Source organism: Camelus bactrianus, chromosome 17, assembly GCF_048773025.1.
Source record: "Camelus bactrianus isolate YW-2024 breed Bactrian camel chromosome 17, ASM4877302v1, whole genome shotgun sequence".
Lineage (NCBI taxonomy): Eukaryota > Metazoa > Chordata > Mammalia > Artiodactyla > Camelidae > Camelus > Camelus bactrianus.
In genome coordinates, this window is record NC_133555.1 from 26452992 (window position 1) to 26467062 (window position 14071).

At 43.7% G+C, this 14071-nt stretch overlaps 1 long non-coding RNA gene across 10 annotated transcripts in view; it reads right to left on the reverse strand.

Moving 5' to 3' along the window:
- LOC105079549 (uncharacterized) overlaps positions 1–14071 on the reverse strand; it is a 575211-nt gene that overhangs the window by 241935 nt on the left and 319205 nt on the right. For 2 of the 10 annotated variants that reach the window (XR_012499936.1, XR_012499939.1), the window contains one exon: positions 11422–11499. The exons of the other annotated variants lie outside the window; for them this stretch is intronic. This is a non-coding gene — a long non-coding RNA (uncharacterized LOC105079549). The remainder of the gene's footprint in view (positions 1–11421; positions 11500–14071) is intronic. 10 annotated transcript variants of the gene reach the window in all.

Genomic DNA, 14071 nt, shown 5'->3' on the forward strand with positions numbered 1-14071 from the left:
ACAATGAACCTGTCTCTTTCAAAATCTTTCCATCTTGAAGAAAGGGGCTTGGAGAGGTGCAGCTTTGGTTCTGATTCTCTAGATGAAATGTGCATTCAACTTTCTATTGAAATACAGGGAGAAAGACTCATGCAGGCATCAAGGGGTTACACCTTTGTGCAGAGAAAAATTCTTTCCCAAAGTCAGTTAGAAGCAAACACAATGAATTCAGCCCATCCACTTTTTAATGGCTTGCATTATTAAAAACATTACTTATGCTTTTTTGCATGACAAAGAACATGAGTAATAATTTTGATAATAACTTTGTCTTTGATTCACAAAGGAACTCAGTGTGAAAGTTTTTAAAATACTATCTTTGGGGCAAAACTGGAGATTAGCAACACACTGGGAAATGAGCTATTCAACTGAGTGAGAAGCCTGCAGTACCTTTTCTTCTTTAATTTTAATTTTAAATTTGGAACTATAGCAGAAAGCTGGTAGAATGCTTAACCAGTCAGATGTCCACTAGGATATTCACTCAATGGAGTAAGATGTGAAACTCCTAATCAGGAAAACAAAATTTAAATGTGTACCTGTTATATATATATACACACACACATACATATATACTTATCAATATATATTATTTGTTAAAACTAGTCCTTACTATAATAGTTTTTCCATCTACCAAATAGATTTTCAAGATATTCAAAAGGTTTGTAGTTCAAACCACACCACACCAGTTCAATACAATTAGTGGACAATTAACACTTGAATTTTCATGACAAGCTTGAGCTTTTAAATATATCTTCTCCTGAATTCAATACAATTGAATTTGCAGTTCAATACAATTAGTGGACAATTAACACTTGAATTTTCATGACAAGCTTGAGCTTTTAAATATATCTTCTCCTGAATTCTTTGCTAAGTGACAGTTGGAATTTATTCATTCCACAAATGTTTACTGAGCATCTACTATGTGCCTGATATTGAATCCAAGAGAACAACGATAAATAAGACCACGTGCCCCATCTGTGTGGAAGTTACATTCCAGCAGACGTTGAAGAGTAAACATAATTAGAGTATGCTGTATGGTTATAAAGGTGCTATGGAAGACGGTCATTTAGGGTGGAGAAAATCAGAGGTACCAAGAGAGGGGTACAGCATCTAAAACGGGGTGGTCAGGGTCGCCTCCTTGAGAAGGGAACATTCAACCCAAGATGTGGAGGAAGTAAGAAGATTAACCATCCAGTCCACCCCAGCCAGTGCCAAGATCCTGATCAAGATAGGGAAGGCCGTGTGTGGAAAAGATTTGGGGGGTTGAGGAGATCTGGATGCCTGTTTTGGTCTGGCTGGGTTCAAGACCTACTAGACTGCAGATGACAAGAGACTTGGACGTAAGTCTGGAGTTCAGGAAGGAGAACTGGGCTGCAAATATAAACGTGCATGTTTTGGCAGAGATGGCATTTAGCTCCTGAGCCTGTGTGCGATCTCTAAAGAAGTAAGTGCAAATAAAGAAGAAATCAGGGTCAAGGACTACGCTCTGGAGCTTTCCAACATTTCCAACACGGGGGAAAAAGAAAAACCAGCAAAAGAAATAGAGGAGATTGTGCTGTCCTGGAAGCCAGTTGCAGAAAGTGTATCAGGGAGGAAGAAGTCGTCAGCTGAGCCAAGGCTGCTGCCTGACAAGTAAGGACAGATGAATGTGGGGAACAACCCGTGCGTGGAGCGGATGGTTACCAACAGAATCACCCAGCCATGACACCTGCAGTCTGATGTCTCCTGCTAATCTGAAAATAGTTCACAACCCATTTCCCCAGGGCAAGGTCACAGCCTGGTAGCTCATCTACAGGACTAGCCTGTAGAATTTTGTTGTTTTGTTTTGTTTTTGCTTGTCCAGCATGTTATTTTATAAACTTGAAGAAAAATTAACATTTTGAAATTTTGTATTTCAAAAATACAGATTTTCATGTTCTCCTAAGAAACTTGAACCTCTCACTGGTCTGACCCACATTCCCATCAAATAGCAGTGACTGCTCGGAGCTGAGGGGTGGGAGTGCCCAGGTCCCCAGGGCACCAACCATGCGTCAGCGGGGAAAGACCCACTCCACACGGCCGGCCTCCCTGACATACAGGACCTGGCTGGCTAGAGAAACACCGTGGCTTGCAATCCCTCTTTTAGGGAGTTTTTGAAATAAAATCTGATCCCATAGGTGCTGAAGGCATGCCATAGATCTGCATCTATATACAAAATATAATTTTTGGATAGTTCTGTTTACGAATCTCAGTCTGGAAAACTCACGTTGTGACTGATTTGTTTTAAACCAGCAGAGAACACCAGTTCCAAGAGAGATGTCAAGCAATGTTAAGGGACAAAAAGATTTTATGTTTAAATAAGCTTGGAAAACATTACAGTTATTTTTTTCTTTTTTTTGTTTTTACTAGGGGACATCTTAAAGGTTTTAAATGCTAATGTGTGTTAAAACTCTTCAAGAGTTATGTTCTACACACTGTTTCCCAAACCTGTCTGGACGTAGACTGCTTTTCTACTGGATGGAATATCCTGAGAGATGAGAGGCCCATAGGATACCCCTGCGAATGGCTACTCTGGATGGGGACTCCCGTGATGGCCGGGACCATGTCTCTTTATTTCCAGATGTCAATGCCTTAAATGGCGTCAAACGCATAGGTGTTCAACAATTTGCTAAATAAATTATAGATTGGAGAGGCTGGACGGGTCACCCAGGCGAAGGTAGTGGGATCCCAAATTTCGATCCACAGCTGGACCCACAGAAGATGGGGTCCTCACGTCCTGCACAAAACCAAGCCCTAGGAGCACGGCATGTGAGCCACCTCTCAGCTACATGACTTAGACACCCTACCCAGGCAGCCAGGACCTTGCCTACCCAGCAGTGTCACTCACAGCCTTGGGAGGGGCTTGTTCCAAAGCCTTCCCTGCAACTGGGCCAGCCACACGCAGAGCATACAACCCTTCTGCACCGCTCAGTGCCCTCTGATGTCCCCTCTTTGGCTGGTCTGACACAGCATAACTTGCTACCCAAAGTCATTTTGCTTTAAATTGGGAAACAGTCTCTGGCAGTAGATGACAGTGCCCAGCAGTAGCTCCTGGCATTCCAGCTTCAGTATGTGGGAGTTTGACTCCATTTGTGCATGAGCTTAAATCAAACCTGCTGTAAAGATGAAACGCCCGAGCAGGGCACTTGCCTGGGGGCGGGGCTGAGCGGCCCTGAACATCTGCCTCTTGGCCTGATTTTGTCCTTCTTGCTTCTTTTTAAAAAGCTGTCACACACTGGGTGCGAGGCATTTCCTTTTCACAATAGCCTCATGAAGCAGATATTAACCCCATTTTACAGGTGAAAAAACCAAGGCTCAGAAAACTTTTACCCATCCTGCCCAAGGTCACACAGCTAGGAAGCAGCAGGGCTCAGATTGTTACCTCAGATCTGACCTGATTCTAACCCGCCTCTGCTGTTTAACCAGTCATTCTCAGAAACTCTAGAAGAGGCTTAGCAAAAAATCACATAGGCAACTGATGAAAACACATTGTCCAGATTCTTTCAGATTCTCATACATGTGTCCCCACCTCCACCCAGACACAGGGGAGGGAGGAGAGCATGTATATTTAGCCAAAGAGTCTGATATAATTTTGTCCAAACTGGCCTTGTCTCTTATTCGTAATGTGTTTGGTATCTTTTTCCTTCTGATTTTTATCACTTTTTAGCTTTCTGCATTGAAAATATATTGCATTTATAAATTAGGGAAACAAAAGGAGAAATTAAAAAATAGAATAAACTTAAAAGATGATAAAAGACTTGTTCTTACATTTTTTTCCTTCTTCATAAAGAGGCAATTACCATGTTACCACTTTCCTGTGGGGTCTCATTTGGGGATGATGGAAATGTTTTGAAACTAGACAGAGATGACGGTCCTACAACACTGTGAATCTACCAAATGCCACTGCTTGTACAGTTTAAAATGGTTAATTTTATGTTATATGAATTTCATCCCACATTCCTGGACCACAAAATTAAATTCAAACATGCTGTACGCTGGAGAATCAATTCTACTGCTGACAAAGTCCTCCCGGGGAGCCACCAGGCATTTTTCGAAATTCAGGGACAAAGCAGCTTCCTGAGTCACCAGAAGACTTGTCACTGCCATTAGAAATGTGGCAGCAGAGTCAGCGCATCTGGAGCAAGGGAGAGGGCACCACGGTGAACGCGCCACAATGCACAGGTTTTAGAGCATTCAGCCGCGCGGCTGAATCCGATTCTCTTAGCCTTGTCCCCCGCGCCCCTGCACAGACACACAAACACCCCTGTCTATGCGGCTGTGCCACCCAAGCATGGAACCAACCCCACTAAAGCAGCCCAGGTCTCACACAGAGCGGAGAGCCCGGTCTCTGCCGTGCCTGGACACCTGCTTGCACCACTCTGCTTGCACCCAGCATCCCCCCAGATCCCCTGCCTCCTGTGACAAGCTGTTCCAATGTGAGGCTTGCTGCCCTCACATTCCTAACCCCAGGGTGTGTTCCTCTCATCACAGGCTACAGTGCCCTTCGGAATCACTGTCACACGCACTTGTGTCTGGTGTTCAGGAGGGAGGGTGAAATGTGCGTCGTCATCTGTGACCCTGGCTGAGCAAGGGCGAACACTTACAACACGTTCCACCAGAAGTCAGCACGCAATTTCAGGCTGTGTGATCGTTTTCTGCCATGCAAATCTAATCAGCCCATGTGGGGATCATGGCGAGGATGCTGGTCTCATCAGCACTCCCCCAGACTGTTTATACTTCACAAAGATCAAAAAGCATACAGAGAATGTAGGCAAATACCATGAAATGGCCCTGTGCTTTAATTTCTTCCCTCAAGGTCAAGGCTTTATAACGAGGCTCACAAAGGAATGATACAGCGGGCTAGGAATACACATTAAGAGAACTTCTCCTACATCAAAAGGGAAAAATAGGCCATTGACCATTTTAATAGGATCATTTCAGTCCACTGGCCCCTGGTGCTAAAACCATATTGGAAATGGAACAGTGAGTGGGATCTTTCATATTCACTAATAATGTCCCGACAGCAGTCAAGACTGAATTTAGTTTAAAATTACACACTTCTGCAGAAGGCAGGAGAGGCCTATGAATAGAATGTATCTTAGGACAGGTCTCCTCAAAAGACCGCCTGAGACAAACTTTGTATGCAGGTGGTTTCTTTGCAAATGGATGTCTGGGGCAGGAATGAGGGGCTGGGAGACTGAGACAGGGAGGCGGGGAAGCCAACTCAAGGCTGTGCTATCAGGTTGGCCCTGTCTATGGACAGTGCGATGCTTGATCCTTGAGGATCTTCTGGGAACCGTTCTGGTACATGCTTTGGAAGTGTCCACCTTGGAGACGAGAAGAGGAAGCATTTATCCTCTGGCTCTCAATTCCCATTGGCTAAGAGGTGCCCCAAGAAGCATTAACTCCCGGGCCTCCAGGATGCACCTGCCAACCCACCAAGCAGCTCTGACAGTCACCGTATGCCACAGCGTCAGAGAAAGCCCACAACGAATGCAGAAGGCGCGTGACGCACACCTGAGCAAGATGCCATCTAGCTGTACCTGTGAGAGGCTGCTTGAAGCCCATGTGAACGGGCTGGTGCAGCCATGGTAAAAGCAGAAGTGAGGAGAATTTGAAGCCACGTTCAATACAGAACCCTGAGCCCAGAGCCTTGCTGGGCAGGGCTGGAGGAAGTAAGTTGCGCCAGTTGGAAGACACCAGCTAGACACCAACAAAGCTTTGCATGTGAAGCAAAACCCCACTAACCTCACCTGATGAACAAAGTTGCTTAAAATTTACTGTTTGCTCAATTCTCTGAGCATCTTAAGCACAGAATTCATTTTGATAAAGGAACGGGTGCTTCCTTGCCCCTTTGATTAACAAAAAACAGATTCTCCACTTCTAATACCCAGTATTAGCTCCTGTCTCAGAAGTATTGACATCATGGTTCGGATATTGACTTTGGACAGAAAAGGCAAATAGTCGAATTCTGTCAACGTGGAAAAATTTACTCTTTCCTCTTCCTCAGAATAGCCTCTGATTTGCTTCCTCTGCCACATTCCTACTCCCTTAACACACAAGAATATTTGTGATTCAAAATTCACAAGTTTCAGTCCCATCTTGTACAGAGGCCAGATACAACTGCAGGAGACTCACAAGCAAGAGGAACCCTGTCTGAAATGATATCGTACACGTCTGGGCTGAAGAGACCACTTGCTAATGAGTTTGGCATTTCCTTACTCAACACGGTGACAATCTCATGGCGATTCACACACACAAAAATACTTATTGAATAAATCTCATTATTTTGCAGTAAGAAGAGAAAAAAGATGATTCCCTAGTAATTGTTGCTTAGGGCAGGAAATTCTATCGTGGCTGCAAGTGTGTGGCCAACAAAAATAAACAAGTCTACCTTTCCATTTTGTGGCTTCTTTAGGTTTCTTGAATGGTCAGTGGCTAAATTTCCCCACTTGCAACCTAGAGCTGGTCTGCCTGACCCCTGGTTCTCAGCAGTCAGTAAGATCCACCTTCAATCTCCAGCAACTGCAGCAGTGCTCTTTGCTTTTCCATCTGGGGCTTTAAATTGTTCCATGAGACATACAGACACCCAATCTGGGTTAGGGGTTTGATTTAAATGTGCTGTCAGTTTTGATTCTTCACATTATCAGCTCATGCTGGCAGAGAGGGCCCACTAAACTAGCAGTAAGTTTCAATCCGTGGAGGTCAGAACAAACCCCGTGTCACGTGAGTAACCAGGCGCTTCTTCTGATCAAGCTCAGCACACTGAAGGCACCAGCTGCCCAGTGAACAAGATGAATGGGGACGGTTGTACCTTCCAGGGTTTGGCCACGGGATCCTACCCTCATTAATGTCGCTCTTTTTGGAGAACAGCTTTGTAAATCATGGCAGGGAGACGCAGTAGCTGCTAATTAGGTGTCCCCTCCTAGCTAATTGCTTGACCACAGAGAAAACAAGTAAGAAATCCAAGAGAATATTTGTGGTTCTTCTTTCAGAAACTGCCCGATGAAGCAGTCAGAGGTTCCAGCAGTGCCCTGTATACAGAGGCACTCAGTAAATGTTTCCAGAGTAAGATGCAGTGGGACTGACCCCAGGATCTTTGGTTTCCTACTCAAAGACACACAACTGCCCACAGTGAGCGTGGTACGTGGGAACCCTGTCTCTAGAAATAGTCTACCTGGAAGCCACTCTTAACAGTGATTCTTCTAAACAGGCGATGGAACAGGTATTTTTTTCTCATTCAACTCTTATGCATTTGGGCTAGCCAGATCACAGCAGTCAGGACAGGCTGGGCTATGCTGCAGTAACAGTGAAGCCCTCTTTTGGCCGTGGAAATGTCATTCAGGTAGACTGGTGGTGAAGAGCAGAAGAAACTGGAAAAACATGGCAGAGAACCAAGAGAAAGACAGTAGTGTTAAGGGAATCATGTAAAATTGGCTTCTGCAACCAGAATGTATGTTCCCTTCTTAATTTGCTTTTTAACAGCTTTGGGGCTGAGGCTCTGAGACTTGGACTGCTTGTCTGTGTAATGCAGGTAAGTGAAATTACTTGATCTTACCAGTGTCTGTGCTGGTGTCTTTATCAACCAGGACGGCAGGGCACATCCTCCTTTGAACATGAACGAGGACCGGGTAAACAGAGCTGCCGGTGGAGTTCCATCTCCACACAGTCTGCAGAGGTGGCACCACTGTCTCACCCACCTGGTGGGTTCAGCACGTGCTCCACTAGGAGTGGTGTCACTCTCTATTTAAATGTGAGGAAAAACAGGTAATTAATCAAGGCCTGACATGGATCTCCAGTCGAAGTTTACTAAGATGACTTGGCACCTCTGATGCTTGCAATTTAGTTCTCCATTAGCTGCCAAACTACACACAACAACAGAAAGGGCATGGTCCCTGGAGTGAAAGGAAACAGAGAGAGAGCAGAGATCAATAAAGAAGTCTGCTTTTCTCTGCTCTCACTCCTGCCGTCTGCATGCAACCATTCGACCACGATTAAGCATTTTCTACAGTCCGTGCAGGGACTCCTATCTCAGTGCCAGAAGAGATCAAGTCCCTGCTCTCATGGAGCTGCTATTCTCCTGATGGCAAGAGACAGGAGGTACAAACTAACAAGGGAGGTAAATCTACATGCTGACATACGCCATGAAGGTAGTAACTGCAGGCTGAGAGAGTGATTGGATGAGGTCAAGTTTAGGAAGGGTGACCTAACTTTTAAGTGTGACCTGAGAAGAAAAGCAGGAGGTAGATATGTGATCAGCTGCAGGGGGAGCATTCCAGGCAGAGGGGATGGCTGTGCAGGGGTCCTAAAGTTTCAAGGGGCAAAAAGGCCAGAATGAAGTAAGGGCAGGAGAAAGAAACCCGAGACAGAGGCTGACAAACCAGAGGGTGTCAGGTTATGCACAGTTGTGACCCTGACGCAAAGTTTGCCTCGATTTTGATTGATAACAAGAGATAAGGTTAAATATTTACAACTGAGCATCTGGGGTCCTATTCCAGGTCTTGGAGTCTGGCTCAGGCAGGACAGCCACCCAGAAGGACTGGCAGTCAGAGGGGCTTGCAAAGCCACAGCTCGGGGAGGAATGGGGCTGAGCAAACTGAGGTAGCTGACCTGCCACCAAGCCTGAGGGGTAAGTGTGGTACCAGATGGGAGAGGAGAGCCAGGGCTGGGAAGACAGACAGCAGCAGAAGGTAAGAGAAGACAGCATGAGGTGGGAGGGGCCACCACGTCTGTCATCAATTATCCCTCCTTTCGGCTGGTTTCATGTTCCCTGGTTGGTTGACTGTGGTTAAGGCACAAGGTGGCCATTAATAAATCTAGACATGGGCTCCCTGAGAGTACACTAGAGGCCAAGTCACCTCCTGTATTTCTCAGGTAGTTGGTTAAAAACACGAGGTGTAAGACCCACAAACGCTGAGTCGTGACACGCTGAGTCGCTGCTGGTGCTGTAGATGGTCAGAGCACTCAGGGCAGGGAGAAAAGGAGACAGAACTTAAGGTGGGCCTTAGAAGAAGTGACGCATTTGAAGAGGCAAGAAATGGTCAGGAGACAAACGAGCTGAGAAACAGGGTGACAACTAAGAACATTCCAGATGAAGGTCACTATGGTTTCCTTTCTGGGATTTATAGCCAAGTGAATTTTCAAGTAACAGTTCAACCATACGGTTAATTCCCTCCTCCTGCCACCCAGCTCAGACCAATGTCACCTCCCCTTTCTGAAAAGAGGGAGTTCAGAGAGACTCTTCAGAGACGTTAAGAGGGGAAATTGGCTGTTCTGAAAACAGGGCCCTTTCTTCTTTGAGACCTCTTACCAAGGGGAAAGCTGCATGATAATGAAACGTATCACTGGCATTATTGTTTTCCTCAAATACTGGGCTCTCTCCTAACAAAAGCTTCATTCTCTGTAATCTTATTGTTTGCTAGCATGAAGACACTGCAATTCATTCACACCTTCAGCTCCTGATACGAGTGCCACCTGCTGCTCTCCCTCTGCGGCGGTTCATCCTATTATGCTATTTATAGGGACTCCCTGGTAAAGGTGGCGGGAATAGCAATGCCAAACTTCCCTGCTTTTCTCCATCTGACAGCTGGCATGTTGTCTGACAAGACAAAGGGAAAGAAGAAAGGTTGCATATCAAAATATTTTGAAGGTGTTGCTGTCGAACATACAGACACACCACATGGATAATTACTTAAGTTTCACTGCATTGTCCAAAAGGAAATCTTCTAACCTAGGGAGGGTTTACAAGTTTTAAGAAAATAATTTGGTTTTTGACTCTAAAATTTTTGCCTTTTCTTATTGCACACATACACAGAAAACTCTTAATTACTATGTTACCACAGAAATCAATTCTGAGTATGAGGGCTTTGTGGGGTTTTTTGGTTTTTTTTTTAACTTCTGACATATGAAGTGAGTTGGTCCAGGTAAAGGTCCATCATATAAATCATACTCATACTGACTCTGATAAATAAAAAATAAAATCACCCAATAACAACATTTACACTCTGGCTGGCTAAGATGGGGCCTAATACAACTAATTCCCAGGAGTACTCAGGTTATAATGAGCACTCGATGTTTGACTCAACTGAACAGAAGATCTTTCCTAACTCAGAATCATCTATGTGTTAGCCTTTGGGTTCTAAAAGCTTCTCAATATGTAAACATCTTAGAACATCCCCCTTTGAGTGCTTGTATTATTAAAACATCACACTCCACACTTTGCACAGCAAAGGAAACCATAAACAAAATGAAAAGAAAATATACGAACTGGGAGAAAATGTTTGCAAATGATACAACTGCCAGTGTCTTAATTTTCAAAATATACAAACAGCTCATACAACTCAATAACAACAACAACAACAACAACAACAACAACAACAACAACAACAAACAATCAAAAAAGGGATGGAAGACCTGAGCAGCCATTTCTCCAAAGAAGACATATAGATGGCTAATGGGCATATGAGAAGATACTCAAAATCGCTGATTATCAGAGAAATACAAATCAAAACTACAATAAGGTATCACCTCACACCAGTCAGAATGGCCATCATTAAGATGTCCACAAACTACAAATGCTGGAGGGGGTGTAGAGAAAAGGGAACTCTCCTACATTGCTGGTAGGAATGTAAATTTGTGCAGCCACTGTAGAGAACAGTATGGAGGTTCCTTAAAAACTCAAAATAGAGTTACCATGAGATCCAGCAATCCCACTCCTGGGCATATATCCAGAGAAAACTCTAATTTGAAAAGATACATGCACTCCAATGTTCATAGCAGCATTATTTATTATTTACAACAGACAAGACATGAAAGCAACCTAAGTGTCCATTGACAGATGAATGGATAAAGAAGCTGTGGTATTATGGAACACTACTCAGTCATAAAAATAATGAAATAATGCCATTTGCAGCATCATGGATAGTTCTAGAGATTATCATACTAAATGAAGTACGCCAGACAAAGACAAACATGTGACATCATTTATACGTGGAATCTAAAAAAATGACCCAAATGAACTTATTTACAGAGCAGAAAAAGACTCACAGACATATAAAGCAAACTTATGGTTACCAAAGTGGAAAGGGATTAAATTAGGAGTTTGAGATTAGCAGGTATAAACTGCTATATAAAACAGCTAAGCAGCAAGGTCCTACTGAGTAGCACAGGGAATTACATTCAATATTTTGTAATAACCTATAGTGAAAAAGTATATGAAAAAGAATATATATTTGTATATATTCAGTGTATAATTGAATCACTTTGCTGTACACCAGAAACTAACACAACATTGTAAATCAACTATACTTCAATAAAAACAAACAAACAAACAAAAATCACACTCCAAAAGTGTCACATACTGCTTACCTTGTGGCAAACATTCCTGAAGGTAAAGGTCTTTTGTTAAGGTGAATCCTCTCCCTATTTTGTGACTTGTCACAAAGCCTAAGGTTGAAATGTTAAGAAGGTACAGTGTCAGCAATGGACTTTTCACCAGTGCCCTTCAGCCTCCCAGCCACTATCCTCTATAGAACATTCATTTCTGCTGCCAGCCCCCCAGCTGCCTGGATGAGGAATGGTTCTCCAGAGGTTGCCCCTGACCTTTGATTTCTGTACCAGGACTCCAGAGGGTGTATGGCACCAATTAGATTCTTAGGCATTTGAAACAAAAGACACTGGCTAAGGATGAGAAAAGATCAGATACGCAGAGAAAATTGGAGAAAGCAAGAGAGACAGAGGTGAAGGTCAAGTCAGTCCATGGAGCTCCCATGATGCTGGACCTTATAGAAGTCAAGTTATGTAACATTCCCTGGATTCCTGGGAGATCTCTGCCCCCTTATGAAAGAAAGATGGACTTTAAACTTGAAAACCTGAGCTAGTTGAAGCCAGTCTCTGTTTCTCTCAACTGGAAGATCCCTTATGGGTAAGATGGCCAATAGGCTACCTGAATCAGAGTCACCTGGGTGGTGGTTAAACATCCTCAACACTGGTCTCCACCTAGACCTCCTGTATCAGGAGACACTGGGGATGCCTATTGGAAATCCACATTTTTATCAAGCTTCACATACCCTCACTAGAATCTGAGAACAATATCCCTTACAGAAACATCTTCAAAGGCATTTCGTCTGTAACAGTCAATGAAAATATGAAGAACAAAAAGTCCGCTCTAACTCTATTCAGTTTTCAGAACATGCCACGTTCAGTGTCTTGAAGTCTTCTAAAAACATCACAAATATGAGAGGTGGCTAAGTTAGCACACAAGAAGTGAATGCTTGTGATAATCACCCCTTACTACTGTGCTGTTCCAACTGTCCTCCTTCAGCATACATGCCCCTATTAAAATCCACATCTCATACAGCTGCTCCAGTTTCCCCTCTGTCCATACATTACTATTATGTGTCATAAAGAAACTGCCATGAAATAACTGTAATGATTTCAATGCTCATTAAGTGAGAAAGCTGATATCAAACTATCTCCAGAATCACACAGCTTAGTTCTTAGTAAACATTTCTTGAAAGACTAACTCTGTGGCTAGAACTCCACCAGGCACAAGGGATAGAGAGAAATAACCAAGATGCCAAGCCTTGACCCAAGGGAATTAGAACTTTGAGTTGGGGCAGGGGAGGTTGGGGGAAGACAGATCTGTATTTTACTAGGTAATTTCTTAAGACTGCCAGGAAGAGCTGTGAATACGAAAGCAGACATACAAGTGCACACTGCGGACATGGAGAGAGTAGAGCGAACTCTGTAATACTAGGGGAACAGGCAAGGTGTCCTTCATTTCCATTCAAATACGGTCTAGTACAGTACAGGATACATCCGAGTGGGTTCATTTGCTTAATTTTGAAATTGAGAATTAGAAGCATGTTGGCTTGCAAATGAACCATATCCTCTAACCTCACTTTAGCAGTAATAAAATAGATATTATATATAGCCTACATTTGCCATCTCCTCTGTATTATTCTTGGGTTGATCAAAACTTCAAGAGAGTGTTGTTATATATTGGGATCCCTCAAAGATCCCAGCAGAAAGAAGTTAGTTAATAAGAAAACATTTTCCTAGAATTTCTCTATACTTCATTTCAACAAATATTTCAGCATTTACTACACTGAAGACAGTGCTATGCCCAAAGATGATGGTCATTATCACCTCCACCACCACCATCACAGACTTCAAAACCAAAATTTCAAAAAACACATGAGGTCCATGGAAAGGGCAAATAATGCCTTAAACAGTACCATCTGCATCACTCTTGGATATGAAAGTAGAGGAACAGTGTGAGCAGCTGGAAAACGACCAATTTAAATCCTATTTGACATGGAAAAAAGAAAATCCAAATTGAAGAAACTCTTGCACTGCGAACTCTGAAAGGTGCTTCACCGGCATGGCTCGGCAGCCAGTAGGTGCTCGATTGACATTTGACGACTTTGTTGCTGCACTAAAAGGGGTTTCAGCATCGAGAAGCAATGCTGCACGTCCCGCTCACGCTGGGCCCTCCAGGGCTGAGGCTGGGGCTGCCGCCTGGTCACAATGTTAGAGAACGGAGCCTCACCACAAACTGTATCAGGCACTAAAAGTCAATATCCGAGTCCTCTCCCCACCCAGAAGGTGAATTGATATTAAATTGAATCCTTTTTGTGTGTGTGCTGTTGCAAAATAAGCCCTTAAAAAACAATGAGCAAATGGAAAATAGAGTGTCTTTTATTGATCGTGGTGTTTCCACTTAACCCGATTCCGGCAGGGGCGCTTCCCCCGCGGCAGGTGCGCGCGGAGCGAGGGCACCGCCACGGTCGAATAGTCCGAGGAGACGGAAAGCCTCGTTGGCCTAATGGATCACTCCAATTTCCTTCCTTGGGATCCAACGTGGAACTAGTCACGTGACAGATTTTTCCAACAGCTCCTCTGGACTCTACTTTCTTTCAAAGCAATTTGGTAAATGTCAGCGGAGCAACTGGGCTTACTTTCATGACTAAGGATCTTTTTTTTTTTTTTTTTTTTGAACTAGTGGTAGCGGTTG